This window comes from Coturnix japonica, chromosome 3, assembly GCF_054131305.1.
Source record: "Coturnix japonica strain WE chromosome 3, WE-NBRP24, whole genome shotgun sequence".
Classification (NCBI taxonomy): domain Eukaryota; kingdom Metazoa; phylum Chordata; class Aves; order Galliformes; family Phasianidae; genus Coturnix; species Coturnix japonica.
The window spans coordinates 53,007,565-53,017,946 of NC_140665.1; the positions used below are offsets into that span (position 1 = coordinate 53,007,565).

General features: G+C 35.6%; 1 long non-coding RNA gene across 1 annotated transcript; it reads right to left on the reverse strand.

The window, feature by feature from the left end:
- Positions 1-541: 541 nt before the first annotated feature.
- Positions 542-5,459, reverse strand: LOC107311687 (uncharacterized). Its single transcript, XR_001554189.2, has 3 exons — positions 5,321-5,459; positions 1,381-1,492; positions 542-895 (listed from the first exon to the last, which is right to left on the reverse strand). It is a non-coding gene; the product is annotated as an uncharacterized LOC107311687 (long non-coding RNA).
- Positions 5,460-10,382: the final 4,923 nt, after the last annotated feature.

The following is a 10,382-nucleotide window of genomic DNA, read 5'->3' on the forward strand; positions in this document are numbered from 1 at the left end:
TTCATGCTATAGTGGAGTCAAACATTGTGAAAATCTTTCTAGAATCTTGTTTGTTCCCAGTTCACACAGCTCTCGCTCTACATGCATCACATATTTTTTCATTAAAAATTTTATAGCCTATGCAGTCAGTGTTTATATTTATTAATTCTCCCCAAAGAAAGTTAATCTTTTTTTTTTTGCTACCTTTGAAATATCTATTATTTTTTTACCTAAGAAAATTTTCTAGGTGTATTTTTAAAGTTACAAAGAAAATTCATTCTTACAAAATCCATGTTTGAAGAGAAAGTATTGGAATTTTAAAATTTTAAATTTTGACAGTTTAGAGAAAATTATTTCTTATCATTGTAGTCTTTACCCTACTTGCAAAACATGATGAAACAGTCACATAATCACTAAGATCTACAGCAATGAAATCAGACCTGAGAGATATCAGTAGCAGATGTGCTTGTGTGCTGTGATGGCACCGAGCCTTGAATAGAAGTATGGCTGCTCTGGTGCAGATTATGCATGGGGTGGTAAAGAAACACAGTGCCAAGCAGCATCAGTTCAGCACTGGGCTGTCTTTCAGGAGTTTAATCACAAAATATAAGAAACATTTTTATGGATTAGAGACAGTCAAAGTAATGAAGGGATGGATTATGCATTGTTGAGACCACACAAGCACTGGGAGAATAGCTTGTAAAAGAGAGATGGACTTAGAAAGCAAGGATCTTCCATTGAAGGAAACACACACATTGGTTTTCAAAAACATGAATATTTTACAGACTCAATTGTCACACTCACACAGTTCAAGTGTCTTCTGTACTGTAGAAGCTGAGCCTTTCATTTGATTATTTTTACTCATGAACAGAACGTGAGTCTTCATCTTTACCTTCAGGACTTTCCTCTAAGAATCCTTGGTCAGAAAACAATGAAGTTACATAAAAACCATAAGATCATGTTTCACAGAATGGTTTGGGTTGGAAGGGACCATTCAAATCCTCTAGTTCCAACCACCTGCTATAGCCAGGGACTCCTCCCACTAGACCAAGTTGCTCAGAACCCTGTGTGCTCTGTCTCAGAAGTTCATTTCAGGTGTATAACCTGAGATTTAAGTGCTGTTTATGACTAAATCAGAGTGCAAAAATAATCATGGTCTTAAGCAAGAACTGTAACAGCATAACAGCATCTTTCGGCTCTGTTCTTGCCACTGCAGTTTCACCAATATTTTTCCTCTATACCATACAGAGTAAGCTGTACAACACTCTTAGAGCATCAAATGGTTTTGAAGGCTCAGACAGGTTTATCTGAACTTCTTTATTATTGCCAAAGCTAATATCAGTTTATTTCAGATAGTGATAAAGGATAGCAGAAATGTGTAACAATGAGAGAAGAACTTACTTGTGAGGTAGGAGTGGCTCCCCAGCAGCACAAACTGTGCATACATAGCAGGCATATGTTGTTCCAGCAATTCCTGTTATTGATATTTCCAGCTCAGAGCAGTCTGTCTCATCTGAATCATGAAAAAAAAAAAAAAAGAGGTAAGAGAAGCAGTTAAGTAGCTCGGCAGACATTGACAAGAACATGTGTGAACACTATGTTGGTGCATGCTTGTGAGCCAGCACACACCTACATGTACAGAGGTGGATGTTTTCTCCACCATATTAGGAAAGGGAACTGAGCTGGTCGCAGCATTCTCACAGTCCACAGCCAAGAAGTGTGCTGGCCAGCCTGCTTAAGCTGGCCCTCCTGAAGGCAGGGCCTCCAGGCTCCTGCTGTGCTTCAGAACTTGGTTATGAAGGAGTCAGCCCCACTGCTTATCATGGCTTGAGAGAACACAAAAGAAAAGGCTTCCACTTTTGTCTTATCTTTGTAACTTAGCAAGGAGAGAACATGTATTTTCTGTTTGTGAGTTTAAGTATCCTAAAATAGTTTGAATTTTATGCTTGAAAGATCACCGTTAAATCCCCCAAGCTAAATCAATGCTTTAATGAACATGAAAGACAGGTTCTTACAATTTCATTAATTACAATAGATTATAACTTATTTTAGATCTACAGTATTTCACTCAGTCTGGTGTCTACCAGACTCCAGCATTGCACTGCTGGACTCCTGGTGGTATCACTGCTATTGATTGAGTGCTCGCACTTTGTTGCATATTCATCATCCAACAGGAACACATCCTGAGCTCAGTACTGTTATCATTAAAACTTAACAATGTTTTTGTGACTAAATGATAGTACTGTCTCTCTGAAGAGGTTACCTCTTCAGAGGTAAACATACCTCTGAAAACGGTATGTAAACATACAGTTAAACATACTGTAATCCTTGCTGCAGTCACCTTTTGCACATTTGGTGCATGTTGCAGAGCATATGAGACTGTCACAGCCACCTCCCAAACAGATCTGAGTGTTACTATTACAGTGTGTAGTTCTGAGCATCTCTGGAGAGCTCTGACTCACATCTGCTGGAAGCAGTTGGCCAAGCATGTTCACAGACTGTTAACTGAAGGCACCTGGTATTTTAGACTACAGAAGGAAAAAGCAAAGGAAGGAAAAACCAAAGGATAGTAATGCAACAGGGAAATGCATAGCCCTCTTCCTATAATTGGTTTTGGTCCATGGATTATATGATCTAACAATGCACTGATGCAAAGTGTACAGAGTGCAACACAGAACTGCCTGCTCACACCATACAAAGAGATAATTGGAGGAGATATTAACAAAGTTGTTTACATGCAGAACAGTGTACCATCATGATTTTTCTAATAAAAAATAAATATAGAAAAATATGAGATCTGACAGAAAAAAATTAAGAAAAACCCCCAAATTAAACATCATCCTGCTTCCTAAGGTGGAAATACTAGAAGATCTCCTTTTTTCTGCATGCATGCAAATAAAGACTTTAAATTTAGCCTCCATTTTACTCATCAAAATCTGAGTTCATTCTAAAGTTTAGTCCTTTTGCTTCTGAGACTAGATGGATTTTTTCTTTTTCATTGGAAGGAACCAGGGCTGAGTCAACTGGTTTCAGTGGCTTTTTGTTCTTTTCTAGTGTTGTCTGGAAGCAATTTTCTCAAGCTTTGTAATTTATTTGTCATCTTCCTCAAAATCCCCGCAAAAGAGAGAATGAGAGTCTTTCTTTGGAATTAAAAACAAACAGAAGAAACCTTAACATTTGATTTTTGTACATAGCTTTCATATCCTGAGTGTAATAAATACGTGTTTAAAGTACAGATGCCTGGAATCCTGAGAAATCTTGACTGAAGTGATGTCTTATGTATAATAGAAGTGCATAGTTGGCATCTTCAGAGATTCAACTATATATTAGATATAAACACAAGCCTCTACTATTCTTTAGAACTGTAAAATCTACTACGTAAGATGATAGACTGTATCCCAGTCTTTAAGCCTAATCTTTAAGAGTTCCTTCTGTACAGTCATTCCAATAAAGCAACTCTACAGTAGGAATCAAATCCAATAACAATGTCCTTTCTCATTTTCTTCTGTTTCACTTTCCCCCCCCCCAGTCTAGGTGAAGCTGTTAATGGTTTCTTGAGCATACAACATGGTTAAATTTTGGCAATATAAAGACAAAACAAGTCAAGAAACAATAGATTAAAATAGATTAAAAATAATACATAAAATACTTGAGTTGTTATTTTTCTTATTTTTTGGTATCACTCATTTCTTCTCTTAATTCCTTAATCAAATGCTTCAGCTGACCCAGAGTTGTGGCATGATAGAAAACTGGTTCTGAAAAAAACCATAGATTCTAGACTATTCTTGCAAAACTATTCAAATCTTCAGCTGCACCTGGAATCTAGTATGGATGTTTGTGAGAATTCAGCTGTATGCAGTATTTTAGTATCAGGTGTCACATTCTGTACCGGATATAGTTTCTGGATTGATTTAAAGTTCAATCCCTCATAATGCATGCATACAATCTAATGTCAAAATGGAAACAGCATGTCTTGCAGTGACCTGGTTTATGTTCAAAGCAGATGCAGTTTGAGAGCCAAATATGGGGAACAGCTTTCCTTAGCAGCACTGAAATGTGACTATTTTAGAGCAAGCTGGCATCAATGCTACAGTAGTTTGTAAACATGAGTTACAAAAAACAGAAATATCCAATAAGAGGAGCAAGTATGATCTCTGCATATATCTAATTACTTCTAGGTTATCAAGATTACCTCAGACTTACTGGATTGCATGCTAGCTTTTTAGATAATAGTCATGTACAATTTGTTTTCAGACACAATCATTCTCAACTGATACAAAGAAATAAGAGCACGGGACTTATTCACTGTTACCTTAAATCCTGTTCCAGATAGTCTTAGATAGGACAGTCATTATAAATTAAGCCAATTACACATTAAGATATGTGCATGTCTTAGAATAACTACAGCCTTGAGCCTCTTCACTGCTTCATACTGCCTTCCTCACTGAAAATATACAACAGCAACAAGTTGCATATTTTCCCTTAAAACTATGCATGTTTTCAAGATTTTGTCCATTACTCAAGCACAAATATTCTCATCTCTAAAAAAAAAAAAAAAATAAAATTGATAACTGAAACTTTAGCAGATTGATATTGCAGAGTCTACATCTCTGACAACATAAAAAGCCTATCAATGTCTTACTTTTACATGTCATACAGTCCTTTTCATGAAGGAATCAAAAAGTGTTTAGGATGCCTACCTACACTCCTCCTACTGGAATCTTCTTTTAGATCTCCTACCTTCAGTGGTTAGGAACTTCATTCTAACTTCCAGCCTACACTTAGTTATCACAAGTTTAACAGTTATTTACTTCTTCAGGTATAGGTGCACCACTTCAGCACATACCCTCCCTAGAAAACATCCACAAAAGTGAATGTGTCACCATTTTCTGGTTGATTAATCTGTGCTGATATTTATTCTCCTATTTTATTTCCAGATGCTAAATATTCATTCTGTAGAGGACTTCATTTTTAATAAAATTAGTACTTTCTACTGTTACTACCATTATAAAAATAGTTCCCTCCCAATGGTTCCTTAAAAATCCTGTAGTAATCAGAAAGACTATGGGCTAAAGCAGAGAATTTGTGCAACTCCGATACTGGAAACATTATTCAAGTTTTAAAACTATTATTATATTATTGTGTTTTTCATGTGTTTGCACATTTTCAAATTAGTTGGGCTGACAGAGACTATTCTTTGTAAATGTGAACACAAAGGTGATATTCAGCCTAATTTGTCTTGTTCCTGCATAAAAATGTAGGTCTCCACGATTTTTCTTTCCTTTTCACTCTTATTTAAGATATGAGTATAATCCAAAACCATTGACAGCCAAATACCCACAGTTTCAAGTAACAAAGTTGTTGGTGACAAAATTGCTGCAAGATGCTCTGTGACATTATTCCATAATGAGTTATTGCTCTTCTGACTGTGAGGTCTGTATGCTTGTAGGTTTAGTTACAACTGCCATTTTGAGTGTTCTGGAGAAAGAAAGGATTCAAAATTACAGTGATTGAGCAGTCTGGCTAGAAAATGTGGACCCTCCTGCAAGTAAGCTCACATGCTCATTAAAATTTATCTGTTTCTACTGTGAAGTAATTTTGAACAGTTATTAATGTATCTTTGTAAGAACACTGGTTCCAGGAAGTTAGGAGAAGAGGAATGTTGTAGATGTCATTAAAGAATATTAAAAATAACATTTACAATATACTACAGAGATACTTATTTGTGACACTAGATTTTGAATATATGGCACAAACACCTGTAACTGAAGAACCTGCATCTTGCTCTTAGAATTCTTTTAAGCTTGTTGCCAAGTGTTTCCTGCTAAAGATTTTCTTTTATTATTTTTCCCCAGTCTTTTTGTAGCTCAAATAAAATGCAGCTTCCAGATGATCTGGACAAAAAACATCATGTACTATAACTTAGTATCATACCAGGGTTTATAGTCAGACAAGCTGAATACACCAATCTACATGCTATTTTTCTTCATTTGCCCCTAGAGAAGTTTAGCAGAAATAATTAATCACAATCAAAATTATACACAGCTCAAATTTTCAGAGTTCTATACCTCTCAGAAGAAAAGGCTGGTAAGATCTCATTTTATTGATCCATACCTGATAATCACTGGGAAGTGCAAATGGTTGTTAAAGAAAATCAGTGGATTTTGGCAGCCTGCTAGAATTCTGATTAACCAAGGAGAATATTGGTTGTGAATATAATAACAGATACCTCTGAATGTATTTCATCACAACAGGGAACCACATCTGCCTGAAAATGCATTTGTATTACTGTGCGGCTCTCTTATAATGCCACTATCCTTACAAACCCTTTTCAGATGAAAGTTTCATACAGCTTCCTCTCCAGGAAGCTACATTACCCTTGGGCTTCCCAATCCATAGCAAATTTTATCTTGATATCTATTCATATCTTATTGTGTCCATTTAATGCCATGGTATACTACACAGATTTTTCACTAGTGTTTACTCTGTTAGACATAAACACCCCACGGAAATGGCATGGGTTTTTTTTGTTTGTTTGTTTTTGTTTTTTTCTTAGTTCAAGCCACCATCCACATTAGAACAAATGAATGTGAATAATGTTTAACACATAATTCGGATATTTCTTCTCTCTAGATATTCTATTTAGAAAGCATAAGCAAATCTGCTCTGTTTGCAGTGGTACCTCTTCTTCCTGAGCCACCAACAGGAGCTATCTCGTTATTCATTCTTTATGCGTGACAAACTAAGCTTTTGCAACATCGCTATTTAAAACCTCTAGAAAGTATTTCTTGTCCCTCTCATGAATTCTTAATTCTTAGAAAAATTCTCATACACATTTTTCTCAGGTTGTTTTGTAGAGCATGAGGAATTCTTGAGAACATTTAATAAAATTCCAGGAAGCACTTAGAATTATTTCTAAAATCTGCTGCATTTTCCTTTAAACATCCTTGGGCTTGGGACACAATTTAAGAGGTAGCATGATGGAACATTATCTCCCTAGAAAGGTGCTTAGGTGTACATAAATGTGCACTTCATTTATTTCTTGCTATTAAGAGCATATTTTAGAGTCTTGCTGACAAACTGTAAAATATTTAGTTGTCAGTCACTTCTGTTCACAAGAAGAGTTATTTATTCCAACTAAGATGAATGATCTTACTCTTGTTTCCTGCAGCATTTCAAGAATATGCCCCTATACAACAAGAACTTTCTAGGGTTATGACTTTGGGAATAGCTGAGTCTTTTAAAGCATATAATTTAGTGCTTTACAAGAAGATGATGCAGGTAAGTCTAGTTTCTAATACATTACTAACACGGATTGAAAGGGAGCAGTAATGGATAAGAAAGCAAGAAAGCTATTAATAAGAGCATGCTACTCTTCAAGAAATGGGTTTCTGAGTACTATACACCCAATCTGAGGTTAGAAAAGAAATCAGTTACAAGCAATCATAAGTAAATTCTTAGTATATTTTGTATATTCACAAAATGTTTCCTTGTGCACACAGTCAGAAATCACACACATTTCAGCTAACGAGCTACAGTTCTTCAAAGGAGCAAATGTATTTGTCTTTGTTTCTCTTTAACACCCTATCTAATCTGTTCCTGACTTTCTCCCAGGTTTTCAAACTGGCAAACACCCTAATATCAAGCTCCCCACACAAGTAGATACATAATTTTTAGTGAAATTTTTTGTTTTGTCTCTTTGTCATATGGAGTTATCAAGGAGTTTCAATTACTGGACAAAAGAAAAATCACGTAAAGTTCTTACTAAGGTATGAACATTTACATACTTGTTAACAACTTTCATATATGAATCCTAGCACGGAGGAATATTCTGGAATGTTTAGACATTAAAGAACGAGGACTGCATAACAAATACAGTTGACAGAGTCAAGGAGATGAATTCTTGGATATCTGTTTGTTCATGTATAATATATTGTTATCTGTAAATACCAAAATGTTGAGTAATTTTTTTGGTGGTACTGTGAGGAGAAAACTCAATTTTATCACAACAACATAGTTAAGTGCTAAGCTAACATTTCTCTCTGAAACCTGATCATGGTAGGAGGTGTTAATGTTTTACCAGCACTGTCCATAAGACTGTGTGCCAGAAATCCTGGATCATGACCCCCTGCAACCTGAAATTTAACTGTATGGCTGTAGGAAAAGCACTTCTCACTTGGAGTTGTCTTAACATCTCGAATGTTAAGAAACTACTGATAACTACATCTTCCTACTTTAAAGATGCAGAAAGGGAGGCACAAAACTATGGGATAAAGCAAACATTGTAAGAATAGCTCTAAAGTGAATGGAAAATACATTGCTTAAACAACAGATGTACATCATCTAGCCATCTTCAGGAAATGAACAGCAGCACTGACCAGAAATTTTCCTTTCAAATACTCCTGTTAAAATACTGTTATGACAAGTACAACATACACAGAGTAAAAATGTCATCAAGCTGCAGGTAGAAAGAAAACCATGAAGATACAAAAAAAAAAAAAAAAAGAAAAAGAAAAAGAAAAAGGAAAAAAAAAGTAAACATTTAAGTCCTGTGAACTCTGAATCCACACCCCCCTTCAGGCTCATCTCAGACAGGATTGTGTAAGACATAAACTCCTCTTAATAATTGTCACCACTCTAGCTGGCAGGAATTCTCATCAAGAACTGCAGAAAAATCCATGTATTTTTTTATTGCCATGGCAGAGTGACAAAACATGGCAAAGGAATGAAGAATATGAGGAAAGTAGCAAAGAAACTTAGTCAAATGATTTTTAGGTAAGGGACAACCACCCATATTATGAAGCCACTGAGTAAAAGAATCAATAAGTTTTAATAAAAATTAACTGCAATCTTCTGTTTTGTTTACATCTTGTGGCATCAATTTATAAGTAGACAAGAACATTCATTGGGAGCAATGAACTACGCTAGCCTCACAAGGAAGTCATTAGGGCTATTTGTAGTTTTTATACAGAGAAATTCCTGCATAGTGAGTTAGTTCACAAATCTACCACACATAAGCTTCTTTATATTGATTTTACAATGGAAGAGACACATACATGGATTCATCTTAATTTCAATTATTAACAAGATTCACATCCAACTTTAAGTTTCTATTTATAGTTACAGCTCTGTAATGCAATGGAAAGTGCATAAAGATGGAAGAGTAGCAAGAGTAACAAGGTCCTAGGCTACAGAAAACGTGGGCTTACTCAGCTACAACAGACAGAGGCATAGAAATAAAAGAAAGAAACTACTTACCTTCAGAAGGCCTCAGAAAGGTAGGGATCTCCAGTAAGAAGTCCTTATTACCCCCTGCCAGCCCTTAAATAAGGTCTGGGAAGGGGTGGATCCTGGCTCCACCCCTTCCAGTCACTCAGGTGTATTGCATTCACCTGAGCTCCCCTGGGTTGGCCCCGCCTTCCCACCAGGTACCCAATCACTGTTTCAAGACATGACTCAGCATTTTTGCTACTATAGTCATCATTAAATTGAACTGAAATGGCCTTTGGAAGACTTACTGGTTGTGGCAGAAGCACTGTTTAGAGCAGGTGACTAATGTTTAGAAACTTTATAACATAAAGTGAGATTATTCTCAATATCTCTACACAGAAAAGAAACAAGAGCTTTCTCCTGATAATGAAGAAGTTTCAAGAAGATTCAGCCAAAGTAGCAAAAATGCTGTAAATTCCATCCAAACATGTTGCGCAATAACATCCCATTGCACTTGTTTTCAATTATGTTAATTTTATAAATAACAAAATGAAAGAAAAACAATAAGTAATCAAGGACAAATACTTAGCAGTTAAACTGAAACATAATAATGAATATCTGTTATGATATAATTTTGCTTCTATGACTTCCTATCTCTTTACACTCTGTGGCAAAGGACTTTATTTCTCTATTCGCGTGTTACTACCTATTTCTACTTCTGCATTGTACCCATACCTACATTGATGTGTTGCTACTTACAGAGATTGCAACGTGAAGTCTATAACTCTACAATTCATCTATATTGTGGCCTTCAGGCTCAGTCTTTTTCATATGCTTTATACAGTTTCATTCAATTGATTTGTTTATTGATGTATTGACAGTGCAGGGAGCTGTATATGTTTTCATGAGGATTTTTACCTTTTCAGTATGCTTGACACCCACTGTGTTATATATATATATATATATATATATATATTGTTCTGCTGAAAACGATACCATTTAGTAAATTTATTCGGAGTGTTATGTCAACTCAATTTTAATCTATTTCTCTATGAGTTTTATTCTTCTCAGAACAGATTATATAATTTTTTTGGTATTTTCCCACTTAATGCTTGTGTAATTTGCAATATGTTATGCATCCTACTGCATTTTAGTTTGTATCTTACCACTTGCCTTCTCTACTGTGAATGTAT